Raw genomic sequence first — 16,552 nt, forward strand, 5'->3', positions numbered from 1 at the left:
AAGGAAAGGTTGAGAAGAAAGAAAGAGGAAAAAAGATGAAAGGATAGAATATATTTCCCCCCAAAACTGTAACTAAGTAAAAAACCATTTAAATAAATAAGATTTTTTAAAATTTTATGGAAAAATTGTGATGAACTTCATCTTATACTGAAATATCCAAAAACATTTTCACAGATATAAAAATATACCAATTAACTCTAATTTTTTTACTTTGGGATATAAAATTCAATGTAATGAAGGAGTTTATTGTACCTGACAAAGGAAGAAGAGAGGAAGAGATAGTTGGGGTATTAGTGGGATGGAGTATGAAGAGTCATTCGTTGGAAGGTGGTAGAGAGTCAGGTGATCCATTCTTGGCAGGAAACCTGTTTGTGACTCATGGTTACTCTGTACTAAAACCACATTTAAAAATAAATAGCACAGAGACACATCTTCAGGCCAAAATAAAAGTTAAAGTTAAGCATGTTTTGGGACATAAGGAAGTAGTACAATGAGCACAAAAGAGTGAAGAGTAAAATCTGCCTCTTTCTCCCACTCACAAACAATATGCTTTGTGTTCATCAAAATATAGTGCATAAGTCAAATCTATTTCCTTTGATAGATTCAAACCAGAAATTTATCAAGTAAATTGGTAAGAATATCTTCTCCTGAAGAATAATGTCAAGGTATCACTGTTTAGAGTGTAATTTTTTGGAGGGTTGGCAAAAATCACAGATATCTTCAAGAGTGATTCAAGTATGTATATGTCAGGGCTAACGGGCAAGAAAGTTGTGTAAGTAGAATGGAGACATGATTTAATAAATATGGCTTAGAGGGTAAAGTGTCTGCCTGCAATGCAGGAGACCCAGGTTTGATCCCTGGGTTGGGAAGATTCCTTGGAGAAGGAAATGGCGACCCACTCCAGTACTCTTTCCCAGAAAATCCCATGGATGGAGGAGCCTCATAGGCTACAGTCCATGAGGTCACAAAGAGTCGGACACGACTGAGCAACGATACATTTTTTATGGTCAAGTAGATGGGACACAATGATGAAAACAACATGGAACCTATCATGTAGGAAAAATTGCTCTAGATATCAGAGCAGCATGAAATTGAGTGTGACCAGGAGACCTGTGAAGGTCACCATTTATGAGTAAGAGTCCAGAAGAAGTGGTTGGGGGAAGAGCACATTCTAGACTGAAGGAGGGCTGGAGGTTAAGCAGACAGGGTAGGTTTGTGAAACTGAATAGCACTGAGGTTTCTGAATCTAGTTTAGAGGTGAGGTGACATGGATACAGGGTCCCAGGTCAGATCATAAAGCAGTTTGCGTATGTTGTCGTTCAGTCACTAAGTCATGTCCAGCTCTTTGCAACCCCATGGACTGCAGCATGCCAGACTTCCCTGTCCTTCACTATCTCATGGAGTTTGCTCAAATTCATGTCCATTGAGTCGGTGATTCTATCTAACCACCTCATCCTCTGCATATGTTATGAATTAGTTAGGTTTTGCTGTATAACAATCCACCCCTAAGTTTAGTGTCTTAAGTAGCAAGAATCTGTTACTTCTCATGGCTCTGTAGGTTGGCTGGTTTGGGCAGAGTCAGCTGATTCCTGCAGCACATGAGCAGTGTGGCTGGGTGGGGTTCTAGAATGGCTTTCATAAATGACTGGTAGTTGGTAGGCTGGGTGTTCCAGAGCAGGGTCAGCAAAATTCCTCTATATGGGATCAGGCAGTAAAAAGGTCAGACTTTGCAGGTTAAAATAATGATGATATTACATATGTACATATATAAAAAGAGATGAAACTATCTCCATAGTTTTTTTAATGGACAGAATTAAAGTAAAATAAAAATTGAGTAATTTATTTTGTGATACAGGTCTTCTAATAAGGAGAATTGAACTTTTTTGGGGGGAAGGGGTAATATCATAATTAGGTTCAAAGGTAGGGCTCCTTATCTTCAAATCAATTGTTAATGTTTTTCTATAAAAACATTCTTAGCTCAGGCTGTACCAAAACACAGGGCAGGTTGAACTTGGTCTGTGACTGGAGTTTGCTGACCTTGGTTCTAGAGGCCATGGCTCTGCTCCACTCTCTAGTAGGCCTCATTGTCCAGGATGGAAGCATGGGCTTCTTCACGTGGGTTGACTCAGGAGACCAAAGGTAGCAAGAGAAGGCAAGTCCCAATGCACAAACACTCTGTAAGTCTCAGATACGTCACATTTTTCTAATGCTCCATTGACCAAAGCAAGTCATATGACCAAGGCCAGATTCCAAGGGTGGAAAAATGGATTCCATCTCTTGTTGGCAGGAGTAGCAAAGTCATATGGCACAGAGTATGCATACAGGGATGGGAAAAGTTGTGACCATTTTTTGTAAACCATCTTCCACACATTGCTAAGAGTTCTGAATTTATTTTGCAGGGAGGGAAGCAGTAAAAGTGTTTTGAGCAGATAACTGCCATATCTGGGACTGAGCTGCAGGGAAAGTAACCAGGGAGTCATTTAAGAGACATGGCATCCATAGTGATAGATTTAGGGTTAGAGACTAGAGGGAGAAGATCAAGTAGCAGCAACTACAATTCAAAAAATACAAATACAAATGTGCCTGTCCTTTATGTATTTTTTAGCATCTGAGAGCCTCTTTGGACAGTTCATATCATGCATTTCCTGTGTGTGTGTGTATGTGTGTGTGTGTGTGTGTGTGTGGTGTGTGTGTGTGTGTGTGTGCATGCATGTGCCAGTGTATGTGGGTAGGGACAGGTACTTATAGCAGGAATGAAAGCAAAAGCAAGTATTACTCCAAAATCTGATATCTAAAATAATATTTTGTAGTAAGACTGTATTTATAGAGAATGATTTGGTGCTGGGGAGGTGAAATATTTGTTGAATTTCCACATTAACAAATCAAGAGGCAGGCATAGCTGAATTGGAGTTTTCCACAAGGGATGCCCTATACACCCAGGAAGAAAAGTGGGGAGGGGACTTGGTCTCTGCAGTTCCAGAGGTTTGAGAAGAGGAAAATGCAGGGAAGCAGGAGGGCTGAGGGAGGGGACACTTGGGTGGACTTCTCTCCCCTGAATGCATGATTGATTCTGTGGAGTCTAAGAGGATAGGTGGTGCTCAGTCAAAGTAACTCCGTATTTTCTTCTCTTTTCTTTCATAGCAAATGCTACTATCAAACTCCACTTGGGCCAGAGACCCTTGTGGTGTTAGTGAAAAGCCTGCCCCTCACATAGCACCCTACCTACACTTGTGAGTTCACCAGCCAGTGGCTTCAACTTCAAGCTCTAACAATGGGCAGCCAAGTGCCTCCATCTTTGTAGCCTGTTTAGGTAGAAGGAAAGCCAGAGTTGACAATTTCTGAGCTATTTTTGATTTTTGTGTGCTGTGAACTGGAACCAGAAAGTCCCAGACACCCATGGAGGGGCCACCGAAAATATCTGAGCAGAGAGTCAGTATTGATATAAAACAGAAGTCACAAGATAGTTGCTGTTAGTAGAAGACTTGATAACTGGTTGGATTTGGGAAACTGAGAGAAAAGGATGAATCACAGTATATGGTAAGATTTTGATCTGAATAATAGGGGGAAATGAAGCCACAGAAATATGTACATCAGCAAGATGAGTTCATTTAAGGTAAAGATCTGGTGCTGAAAAATAAGGGTTGGAGCATGGAAAAGTTGAGAATAATTACTACATAAAGTACCACATATTTATCATGTTAAGCAGCAGGGGGTCCTCAGGATCAGGGAAAAGATTATTTATAGGAACTGGGTCCTTGTAGCTGAAAGAAGACTAAAGAGAATCTTGGTGGTGAGTCACAGATTTAATTTTTGCTTTAATTGGCTCCAAAGAGTGGTCTATAGATGAATTGAAATTTTTGTATGTGAGCAAATGCAACACATCTAATACACAATAGTTTGGGATTGAGAAAATAGTAAATGCTCAAATAAAATTTAGAATGTTCTTATTTTTACCTTTAGAAACAAACTAGTTGTTTCAGCCTTTTTTGGTTCTTCTGTTTCAATGAAGAGCAGTGGGGCTAGGAGGCAGGCGAACTGGAGCAGACACTGCAGTCACTTCCGACTCTTTCTGTTTTGTTTCCCTTCTCCTTCAGGTAATCTCCCAGCACTACTACTTCTTAGCACTACTGGTGAAAGAGGAACTGTCTTCTGAAAGTCCTTTCTCTTCCTTGTGAGAAGTTCAAAAAGTTTAAAATTTGTAACGGTCTAGACCATGGAAACTCAGTTCCTCCTTTGGCACTAACTTGTAGATTTTAATCTGATGGACCTCTGCTCAAGTGGGCCTTTATAAGAATATTTAAAAGATATAAAAGAGAGAAATTCTAATAGAAAGTGGGCGGAGATGAATGAAAGTTACGTATTTGTAGACCAATTGAGTAACCTGAAGATATTAGGCTGTGTGTGGGACATTCAGGACACGTTCTTGTCACTGATCTTCCTCGCACCAGTGTTCCACTCCTTTCTCCCATGAAACATACGACTAAAATTTTCACTCTCCACTCTAGGGCTTCAAGGTGTTGGGAAAGTGTGGATCATTCCTCCAACTGGTAGAGGAGGAGACAGGAAATGGAGACTTCTGAGAGTTGGAGAGTGTCCCAGAGAAAAACGATATTGGACAAACCTCAAGAGTAGCAGAAGACCTAGTGATTGAAAGCAGGGTTAAGTCAGTGGAGGACATGAGGCATGGATGGAAGGACCTTGGAACATGAATTGAAGGAGAAATTATAATGGACACAATATAGGTTTTTAAAAATGTGAATATTTTCTTTTAAATCACATGCTGAACTTGTGTGCAATGAATATAAATAAGTAAAATTCTACTCATAAAAGCCTTTTCCTAGGTGACTGTAAGTCTAATATAATGTTTGTTCAGTCAATGTGATAAAAGCAAAAGAATTCTGCAGGCGAGGATATCTTTTAATTGTAAGAGGCCTTTTCTTCTTTTCTTCAATTGGCCATGCTGAGCAGAGAAGCCTTGGAACAGAATATTAAACAAGCCACAAAATGTTTCACTAGACACAATTAGTGTCAGGTAAACGTCTGCTCTTCAAATGCAGTGAAATATTTCATGTTACCAGTGTTTTAGGCGAAATCTTACCCCTGAGTCTTAAACAGAAGGTGATGCTGGTACATTTAGATCACTGGCCAGCATCTCATTTGCAGTTATTACTTAGTAAAACTGACTTAATTTAATGTTTGTCTTTCTCTCCCTCCCTTCTTTCCTTCTTCCTTCCTCCTTTTTCTCTTTCTTTCATCAACAACAAACCTACAGAATAACCAGGCAACTGAATATTATTCATACATAATTGCCACATCCTGTTAGATAATGAGCATACATATGAAAGGCTCATAAAATAGCAAATTTTTGTTGAACAACACACTTCCTACACACTCCTCACTCCCTTCGATCTGGCTTCCACCCCCATCATTCCTGAAATAGTTCTTGCTAAGGCCACCAATCATTCTTAGGACCTGGAATTTAAAGGATACTGTTCAGCCTTCATTTTACTTGATTCCTCAGCTGATTTCACAACAGCAAATCATTCTGTCCTTAAAACAATCCTTTTCCTTGTCTTCTGAAACAAAGCCATTCTCCTGGGGTCTTTTTCCCTCTTGCCCTTTTCAGACTTCTTTTGCTAGCTCATTTTACTCTACCCAGTCTTTAAATATTGAAGTTCCTTAAGGCTTGTTTCTGGAATTCTTTCTCTTCTCATCCGATATTCAGACTCATTGTTAGACTGATCATCTATGTGTCACTGACTCTCAAATTCATATTTTCAGTTTGAATGAGTCTCTCCAGAGTCTCAGATCTATGTATTTGGCCTGCTTGATACTAGGAGGTCTCACAAAGACTCCAAGATGACATGTCCCAAACCCAGCTCATGATGGTACCTGCAACCTCCTTCAGTAAACCCTACCATAATAAGTGGTGTCATCATTCACAGAAGTTCAAAAGCCAGAAATCTAGGCATAATTCTTGACCAGATCTAATTCTCTGTTCTCCTTACTGTTATCACTGTGGTCAAAGCTATCTTCACCACTTGCTCTGACTAATGCTGTTGCCTCCTAAAGAATATTTCAAACATTCAGTCTTTGGACATTTTCATTGCCACCCAAATACATTTAAAAATGTAAATTTTATCACATCAATATCCTGCTCAAAGCCTTTGAATGACTTCCCATCATTATTAGAATAAAATCTCTTCTCCTGACACTCTCTCACCACCTTCTTACCCTTCCTGTGATGCAAATATTAAACTTGTTAATTACTTTGAATGTATTATGTTCTCTTCTCACTTTCGCATGTACCCATCCTCCTACCTGAAATACTTTTCCGTCTGCACTTTACTGAAGATTTCTACTCTGCCATCAGATTTCATCTCTATCATCATAGTCTCATGGAAACTTCATGTTGTCTACAGTATTCTATGCTCTCAAAAATCCCTGTTATTTACCTTTGCAGAATTTGCCAGAATTTACAACTCTCTATTTATGAACTCATTTACTTGTTATGTGTCTTCCTCACCAAACTGCAAGCTCCATGGGGCCAGAACCCATTGCTTTTCTGCTGATCATTCTGTACCTAATGCTAATCATAGTGCCTGGCACATAATTGGTATGTTACTTGTTGAACCAATGGAGAGACTATTTCTGTGCTGGTTTCTGACTCATGCAAAAGAAAAATGAGTTAATTTTAGTTAACTTAAAATTAACTTTAGTTAATTAGTTTAGAGACCACAAGTGGTCTTTATTTTAGAGACTACAAGTCTCTATAGACATATAAATTCATAAATTTATGAACTTGTTAGGGAAGGCACCAAAATAATTTAACCCTGTGAAAAAAGAAGACTTTAAACCTATATAACATTCAGCCTAGAATGTCCTTGGAGTTAGAAGTAGATTTTTTTCTGAGATCTTTGGAAAATTGACTGTTATTTATAACTATTATTGTTTCTTTCTTGTAGTTCAGAAGATCAGTGAATGATGGACAAGAGCAGTGACTAGAGTATGATGATGACAAGCTTGGGCAAAGTGGGCAGCATTCAGCTCCCAGTTCCACTGACCATCACAAAAAGGTGATGGTGGGCCCCACATGTGACCCTGAGAGGCCCATGCAGAGCCTTCAGAGGAGGCTTTGAGAAAGCATGTGCTGGTATGTGCTGGGATGCTGAGTTTTTGTCACGAGGGGAAAAGAGCAGATGATTATTGACAAACACTTCACAATTATTTCTTGTTCCAACCTGAAATGAAGCATATAGAATGTCCATGTGCCAGTTTATGGATCCTATCGCCAAAAAAGTCAGAGGCTAAAGGCTGGAGCCTGCAGGTGTTTCCTTTCAGAATTTGTTCCCCACCGCTGCCTTACTGCTGCTGCTGCTAAGTCACTTCAGTCCTGTCTGACTCTGCACGACCCCATAGGTGGCAGCCCACCAGGATCCCCCATCCCTGGGATTCTCTAGGCAAGAATACTGGAGTGGGTTGCCATTTCCTTCTCCAATGCATGAAAGTGAAAAGTGAAAGTGAAGTCGCTCAGTTGTGTCCGACTCTTAGTTGTGTCCTACCAGGCTCCTCCGTCCATGGGGTTTTCCAGGCAAGAGTACTGGAGTGGGGTGCCATTGTCTTCTCCACACCCCCGCCTTAGGAAGAAACTAAAAGTAAACAAAAATATGGTTATTCCATTGGCACCAGAATAACACGTATGTATTTCTAGATTGCTGAAATTCAGTTAAAACAATAAGGATGAATGCAGGAATGAAAATATGACATGAGAATTATCCTTTCTGCATTTTCTAGTTATCTGAATAGCTGTCACCAATTGAATTCAGAATTCTAATTCTTCTAACAGAAACAGTAAAGAGAGAATGGACTCCAGCATTTCAAACAGCTTTTGTGTCACTGGCCTTGAAATTTTGTCTGTTTTCTTTTTCAAGGTAAGGGATCTGGTTTTGTTCTGTTTATTTTCTTTAGTCATGCCATGAGGAAACAAGGTATATAAGTTAATTATTTTAATCCAAATAAAATGATAACAGACTGTAATTATATGATATGCTTCTCAACTGGCCAATTTACTTAAACAGAATATAAACAAGGTTTGTTTTTTTTTTTGGTGATTTGTAAACAAGTAGCCAAAATATTCCTCATGGAAATGGATTACTCTAAAATCACACCATCCTAGAAAAAATCTAGTAGGGAATAAAATACAAATCTTGTTCTATTCTATCCCAGATGTCTTGTCTATACTACTATAATTTCAGAAGATTTAAAACAGTTGTTGAGACCCATAAGAAACTATACTAAGTTATTATGACCTTACCATTTTTACCCTTCAGGGACAATTTTCTCTGTGAGTCTCAGATCTGGTGTAAAATCTCATAAAATTTTATAAGAATCTCTTATGAAATAATTGTCATCTTTAGAGAACATGGGTATTAGAATCAACAAAAATGAAAATCACTTACCAGGACTCAACCATGCTGGCACCCTGATCTCAGATGTCTAGCCTCCAGAACTGTGAGCCCTCATGAATAGGATGAAGAATCCAAAGAGCTAGCTTGCCCTTTTTTCCTACTTTCTCTGCCCTCCTTTAAGAAGTTGTCCTTCTGCAATCTGGAAGAGGGCTCTTATCAGGACCCGACCATACTGGCACCCTGATCCCAGATGTCTAGCCTCCAGAACTGTGAGAAATTCAGTTCTTTGTTTAGGCCACCCAATTTACGGTATTTTGTCATGTAGCCTGAGCTGAGTAAGATACTTACTGGATTAGGGTGGATCCTAAATCCAATGACTGGTGTTTTTAGAAAAGAAAGGAAAAAAAAGATCCAGACATAGAGACACAGATATAGAGGGAAGAAGGCCATGTGAAGATGGAGATCAAGTGCTTCAGCCACAAGCTAAGGAACACTCATTATTGCCAGGAACCCTCAGAAGCTCAAACCAAGGAGGAATTCTCTTCTAGACACTTCAGAGGGTCACTGGCCTTAATGACACCTGATTTCAGACTTCTGGCCTCCAGAACTGTGAGAGAATAATTGGTTGCTGTTTTAAGTCATCTAGTTTGAAGTAATTTGTTATGGCAGCCTAGAAAACAAACACAACCTCCCAAACTTTTCCCCATCTTCTCCACTTCACAGTTGAATTTATTGAAGGAATCACCTACAATTGCTGTGTGTGTTTTTTTTTTTAATCGAGTGACATTCACACCTTATCCGCTGCAGTCTGGGGTCTACCCTCCTCATCATTTCACAGAAATTGCTTTCACCAGATTTATCAAGAGCTCCTTTTGGCCATATTCTTCTCAGCTTTTGCATTATTTCATTATTCATTATTTCCTTTTACCATTTCCTCTGAATTTGTTGACTGCATCCACAAAATTTTCTCATTATTTTTGTGGCCACTCTGTTTCAGTTATTATTTGAGTTCCTCTTATTTTTGTTGGGCTTCTCTTGTGGCTGAGCTGGTAAAGAATCTGCCCGCAATGCGGGAGACTTGGGTTTGATCCCTGGGTTGGAAAGATCCCCTGGAGAAGGGAAAGGCTACTCCATTATTCTGGCCTAGAAAATTCCATGGACTGTATAGTTCATGGGGTCCCAAAGAATTGGCCACGACTGAGGTACTTTTTCACTTTCTTTTTTGTTGTCCCTTAAATGTTAGTATTTGTCAGGATTCTGCCCTGGATCCGCTTCTCCATCTATGTACTCTGGAAGTTTCATTCACATGTATCTATTCTCTCATGTTTACCAAGTCTGTCTTCAGGCCAGATCTCTCTCCTCAGTTTCAGACTTGTTATCAGCCCCATAATTTAAGTGAGACTTCTCAAATTACTTGCATCACAGGTCCTTCGAAATCAGGATGATCAAAACAGAAATCACCATTTTTTCTCTCTCGGATCTCCTCCTCCTCTCTCCCCACATCACAGCATCATCTTTCTCCCAGTTAATAAAGTCAGAAGCCTGGGAGTCATCCTTCATCCTTCCTCTCACAGCCTGAATATAGCCTATTCGTCCTCATAGACAAAGCTCTAGACCCCTGTGCTGGCATCTCCACTCTGACTTTCTGCTGGAGTACAGGAGCTCATTTCCTCCTTCAGATGCCCTCGAGTGTACTTGGAAACATAAATTTGCTTGTGTGACTCTCTTGCTTAAAAGCTTGCAATGTCTTCCCAAACATTGCAGGATGAAGTCCAGAATGGGCAGCAAGGCTCAGCTTGACAGGCTCCTCTATGCTCAGGCCAAACAGAAAACCCTGTCTTTAGCCCTTCATGTGTGCTATGCACCCTCTGGACACTCATCCCAGGAAGGCTTCTTTGCACCCCATGATACTCATCCCACTGCCTGGTAATTCTGTTTTCCCTAGTGGTCCTCTGAAATTTGAGGAGCTCATCCATCTTATTTACCATGGATCTCCAGTGCCAACTAAAGTGTCTGGAGTAGAGAGGGGCAACAAATAATACCTAAATGAATAACCCAGTCCACATAAAAAGAAAACCAAGGCTCACAGTAATTAACCCATTTGGCCAAGCAAATGCAAACCAGGGACTTACTTTTCTAATGTCTTTTCCATTCCTTTATATTCCCTTAAAAAAAAAGGGAAACAACTTGCATTACATAAAATTAAATCATAATTGTTAGACAATATCACTTGTAAATTATGCACAAAATTACAAATGACAAAAACCAAGAAAGGCTTAGTTGTGAATACTATCCCTTGCTACTGGTTTTATATGTTTTTTTTCTTCTAACCATGGCCTTGCTTTCTCTGCCTTTTCATGGGCTAATACTGTCACATTTGTAGCTTTGAACTCTTCTCCTTCAGCTTGCACTCAGCTGCTGGTTAGTCCACAGGTGTCAAATGCCATATACTGCGCTTTGCTCTCTCCAACACTAGTGTGCCCTGGAAAAGCCTCCTGTGCATTTTTAGCTTAATCCACCCATTTGCAAGCTCTGACTCTGCTCTGAACTTTCACTCACCTTGCCTGCCTTTGAGCTGCCTTTGAAGGGGCAGGCCTGTCATGGGTCTGAATCTGCCACAGCTGTTCCTAATTCTTTCATTCCTAAAGCACTCCTGCCTCAGAGCATCAGAGCGGCGCCTTGCCTGCTTCTCACAGGAGTGGCTGTGCTGGGAGAAGTGGGGGCCTGGCTCCATGCTGCCCGGGTGGGGGGGTGGGGCTGCCCCTCTCCCTGGGGCCTTGGGAAACAGCTGACCTCATCCTAGTCAGAGAAGTAAGTTAGTTGTCTTGGCTTTTCTTGTTGTTTTATTTCGTTTCATCAAAAATAGAGAAAATGGACAATAGAGAAAATTGACAAAAATAGAGAAAATTAGAGAAAAAGAAAAACCTCGCAGCACGTAGTTTCACCAACCAATCACCACTGCCATTACGATTTTGATATATTTCCTTTCAGTCTTTTTATCCATGTGTAAAAAGTTAATTTTGACACATTCTTTTCGTGCATATCATTTTATATTTTTGATTTTCACTTAGCACTGGTAAAGTCTATTTTGCTTAATATTTCACTAAGTGGATATCCCAGAAAATAATTATTCTCCTCAGCTTACATGGTTAAGTTAATTTCATTGTCACTGTGAAAAATAACTGAATAAATGTGATTTAAGCACGTGGAAGAAAGAAAACCCTGAGAAAAACCTCTGTGCATCTAACATCTTGTCTCTATTTAGATCTCTCCCCTTAAGATTTACATCCCAAAGTGAAATTACTGGTTAAACATGAGTAAATATCACCAAAGATCCTAGTTCATTTGCTCCATTGTTTTCCAAACATGTAGCAATTTAGTGTAACTGGGGATGTGAGAGTGGCCATTGCGTTCATTCTTGCCAGGCAGTGCTTATACATTTGAATTTTCTCCCTAATTTCATACATCAATTATGAAACTATTTTTTTTTTTATTCCTAGAGAAGCTTAACCTTTTTCCAAATGTTTATATTGTGTGTTTTTGCTGTGAATTTCTCTTCATGTCCTTTAATCATTAATGTATTTGGGATTTTGTGCTTAAATTTCTTATAGCTTGTTATTTAATAAAGAAGTTAACTGTCATATTTGCTGCAAATTTGTTTTTCCTTTGGTAATTTATATTATACATGTTTTACCTATGATTTAAAAATTTTAATGTAGTTAAGTCTGTCTATATTTTCAATTTGTACTTTCATTAAATTTTAAATATACTTCTCACTCTTGGTCTGCTCCTCCACTCACCCAAACATTTAGTGTTGTACAATTCCATATTATCTTCTAAGATCTTATGGTTTAATATTTTTACAGATAACATACGGGATTTTATTCTAGTATATGAAGTAAAGTGAAAATCTGTATATATATATTTCTAGATTTTTAACCTAATGTCCTCAGAGCATTTAATTTTGTCTTTTCCTTTCTTTTCTTTGCATCTAATAGCATTTTTAGGCATATTGTATTAAAAATGGCAATCATATTTAACATTACTTTGTTTCTAATTTTAGTAAAATGGACTAGATTTTGTTACCAGTATTTTATTAACTATTGGTTAAATTAAATATTGCTTATCATTAAAATAAAATATCCTGATTTTTTAAAAAGAATTTTTGAGTTAAGTTTAGATTTGAAGTTTTATCAGATAATTTTTGTAAATGTTTCAGAATGACCTACAGATGTGAAGGTATGTCTTATTCATCCTGGTTTTCATTCACTTATGAATTCCTAAAATAAATATTTCTTGGCTTTGACAAACTATATTTTTAACCATATACTGAATATTTTGCTGAGACTTTTTCACATCTTATTAATAAGGGCTTGGTTTATAATTTTATTTGGTGTTTATTTTTGGCAGAGATTTGATTTCAGAAAAACATTTGCTTAGAAAATTTAGGGGAAAGCATTTCATCTTTGTGTTTCCAGGAAATATTTATGTGGCATAGAACTTTTCTCTGACAACTTGAAATAATTTTATTCTCAAAAGCATCTCGACCTGAAGCCATTTGGGGCAAGTATTTTTTTTTTTTTTTTTTATGTTGTTTTCAATTTCTATATGTTATTGCTCTCTGAAAGAAAGTGAAAGTGAAAGTTGCTCAGTCCTGTCTGACTCTTTGCGATCCCATGGACTATACAGTCCATGGAATTCTCCAGGCCAGAATACTGAAGTGGGTAGCTGTTTGCTTCTCCAAGGGATCTTCCCAACCCAGGGATTGAACCCAGGTTTCCCACATTGCAGGCAGATTCTCTACCAGCTAAGCCACAGGGGAAGCCCTATTGCTCTCTGCGTACTTTATATTTTCTGTTTTTATTTGTGATTTATTTTTTCCCAAAAATTACAGTTTAGTTTTCTTCTTTCTCTTTCTATTTGCTCAGTAATGTCTGACTTTTGCGACCACATGGACTGTACAGTCCATGGAATTCTCCAGGCCAGAGTACTGGAGTGGGTAGCCTTTCCCTTCTCCAGGGGATCTTTCCATCCCAGGGATTGAACTCAGGTCTCTCGCATTGCGGGCAGATTCTTTACCAGCTGAGCCTTAGTTTTCTTAAAATTCATTAAATAAATTCTTTATATAAAAGTTTCACATGCTTAATGTTTTAATTGTTGTCTGCTTTATTGTTGTTATTGTTCAATCACTCAGTCGTGTCTGACTCTTTGTGACCCCATGGATGCATGAAAGCACGCCAAGCTTCCCTGTCCTTTACCATCTCCTGGAGCTTGCTCAAACTCATGTCCATTGAGTCGGTGATGCCATCCAACCATCTCATCCCCCATCATCCCCTTCTCCTGCCTTCAATCTTTCCCAGCATTAGGGTCTGCTTTATATATATATTTAAATCTTATTTACTTACTTTTTAACTTTATCCATTAAATTTGCTAACATATTATTTGAAAAAAGCTTATTTGCTTATTTTATTTATTCCACATTTGCTTGTTTCAATGCAGTAATTTCTATTTTATACACCGTCACTTATTTTTATCTGTTCTCCTTAGGACTGTTAATACCAACAGCTTGAGTTAAATGTTTATTCCATTTATTCTTTCTTTATCTCTTTTGAGATAAAAGATTATTTTTGTATTTTGATTGTTCTTTAAGTTGTGTGCTATTTCATTTTTTATTTCTTACTTGATCAATGATTAATTAAATCTTTTCCATAGTTTTGATTGGCACTTTTATTATTATTGGCTTGAATTTTTATTTATAATTTTGAGTTTTCTTGTGTTGTGGTCCAAAAAATTACAGAGCAAATATTTCTCATTTTTGGAATTCTAGTTGTTCATAAATATAAGCTCGATTTTAAATGTTGAAGATGATGGTTTTTTTAATTAAATTGATAATCTTTGATACATCTGGTACATCAAATTTTAGATTAAATAAATTTTAAACATTTTCTATATCTTTAAGTCATTGATTTTGTCTCTTATTCTACCGTAAATCTACTAATAACAAGCTGAACTGTCTACAGTTTTGATTTGTCAGTTCCTTATTGTCTTTCAAGCATGTTTGACATATTATTGGTACTTTACCATTCTCCTTGAATATGCTTTTTTTGTACATTCTACCTCTCTATAATGATTTTATCTCATTTAACATTTTTCCCCTATAAGTGCTTCCTTATCTAGTATTTCTCCAGCCACTCTTGCTTTTTTTATATGTATTTTACACATTCTCTTATGTTTGCTAATCCTTTAACTTTCAACTGTCTGTCTTTACATTTCTTTCACCTTGTATCTATCCTTTAATATACAGAATGTGTTTTATTGACTTTTATCTTCAAAAATTTACAAAACAGCATTAGTTTTTAACTATTTTAGTGTATTTGTGATTCATAAAACTTTGGCACTTGAACATGAAAATAGAACAACTTTAACATTCAGTTCAGAAACATTTTAACATTTAATTCATGATCATTTACAAGTAAGATAAAACTGCTTGCCTAGCTAGTTGCATGCTCATCACTGGGCAATTTTCTAACCCTAGTTTCATTTCTTCTGAGTTTCCTTTGCCAGCATCTTCCCCTCTCCAGAACCTTGAAGCAAGTGGAGTTCTTAAGGGCTCAGTCTGAGATCCTTCCTCTGTAAGAAGTGACAGATGAGTTGAGATCTGAAATGTAGGTAGGAGTTAGTCTCACAAATTGTGTGGCAATGATTTCATCCCATCTTGTGCCATCAAATAACATTTATATGTAGTCATTTCTAAATCATCTCAGGAAGTCCAAGAGGATTTCTTCATACCTCATTTCCTCTTGCATACAGATTTCTCAGGAGGAAGGTAAAGTGGTCTGGTATTCCCATCTTTTTAAGAATTTTCCACAATTTGTTGTGATCCACACAGTCAAAGGCTTTGGCTTATTTTGGTCAATAAAGCAGAAGTGGATGTTTTTCTGGAATTCTCTTGCATTTTCTATTATCCAATGGATGTTGGCAATTTGAACTCTTCTGCCTTTTCTAAATGTAGCTTGAACATCTGGAAGTTCTAGGTTCATGTACTATTGAAACCTAGTTTAGAGAATTTTGAGCATTACTTTGCTAGTGCGTGAGATGAGTGCCATTGTGCAGTAGTTTGAACATTCTTTGGCATTGCCTTTCTTTGGGATTGGAATGAAAACTGACCTTTCCCAGTCCTGTGGCCACTGCTGCATTTTCCAAATTTGCTGGCATATTGAGTGCAACACTTTCACATCACCTTTTAGGATTTTAAATAGCCCAGCTGGAATTCCATCACCTCCACTAGCTTTGGTTGTAGCTTCCTAAAGCTCACATGACTTCAAACTCCATGATGTCCAATTCTAGGTGAGTGACCATGCCTTGTGGTTATCTGGATCATTAAGTTTTTTTGTTTTTGTTTCTTTTATAGTTTTTCTGTGTATCCTTTCCATCTTTTCTTAATCTGTTCTGCTTCTTTTATGTCTTTTCCATTTCTATCCTTCATCATACCCATCCTTGCATGAAATGTTCCCTCGATAGCTCCAATTTTCTTGACGAGATCTTCAATCTTCCCCACTTTGTTATCTTGTACCATATTTCATTTTGCTTTCATGATCTCCTTTTAGTTTCTTCAATAACCTGAGTTCTTTCATAGGATTCTTCCACACTGTGCCCTCTACCTGGAATGTTCTTCCTATATGCTTCATGAAAATCATGCTTTCTTCTACCTGCAGTTCTCAGGTCACCTGTCACTTCCTCAGAGAAGCCTTTCCTAATGCCATTGTGTACTATATGCTTCACACTCTCCATCTGTATTTCCTCTCATGGTAATTTATACATTTATATTTACTTGTGTTAATTTGTTTAATGATAGGAAGCTTTGAGATGGGCGCCAATGATTCCTTACCTCCTGGTTTCATGCCCTAGAATAATCCTTTGAGGATGGGCTGGACTAGTGACTTGCTTCTAATGAATACAAATCTTTGGGAGCCATTTTTGATGCCATGTTACTTCTGTTCTATATTCTGACTGGCTGGCTCTGGGGGAAGCCAGCTGCCATGTAAGCTTCCCTTGGATATGCTCAGTGGTGAAAAATTGAGCCAGCAGTCATCAAGAAACTGAGGCCCTCAGTCCAACACTCCATGAGGAACCGATTCCTGCCA

The 16,552-nt window shown here is 38.1% G+C and overlaps 1 non-coding gene across 1 annotated transcript; it reads right to left on the reverse strand.

The window, feature by feature from the left end:
- Window positions 1-3,133: 3,133 nt before the first annotated feature.
- On the reverse strand, window positions 3,134-3,280 carry LOC113893836. The gene has a single exon (XR_003511359.1). It is a non-coding gene; the product is annotated as a small nucleolar RNA SNORA62/SNORA6 family (small nucleolar RNA).
- Between the last annotated feature and the right edge of the window lie 13,272 nt (window positions 3,281-16,552).

This window comes from Bos indicus x Bos taurus, chromosome 5 (assembly GCF_003369695.1).
Source record: "Bos indicus x Bos taurus breed Angus x Brahman F1 hybrid chromosome 5, Bos_hybrid_MaternalHap_v2.0, whole genome shotgun sequence".
NCBI lineage: Eukaryota > Metazoa > Chordata > Mammalia > Artiodactyla > Bovidae > Bos > Bos indicus x Bos taurus.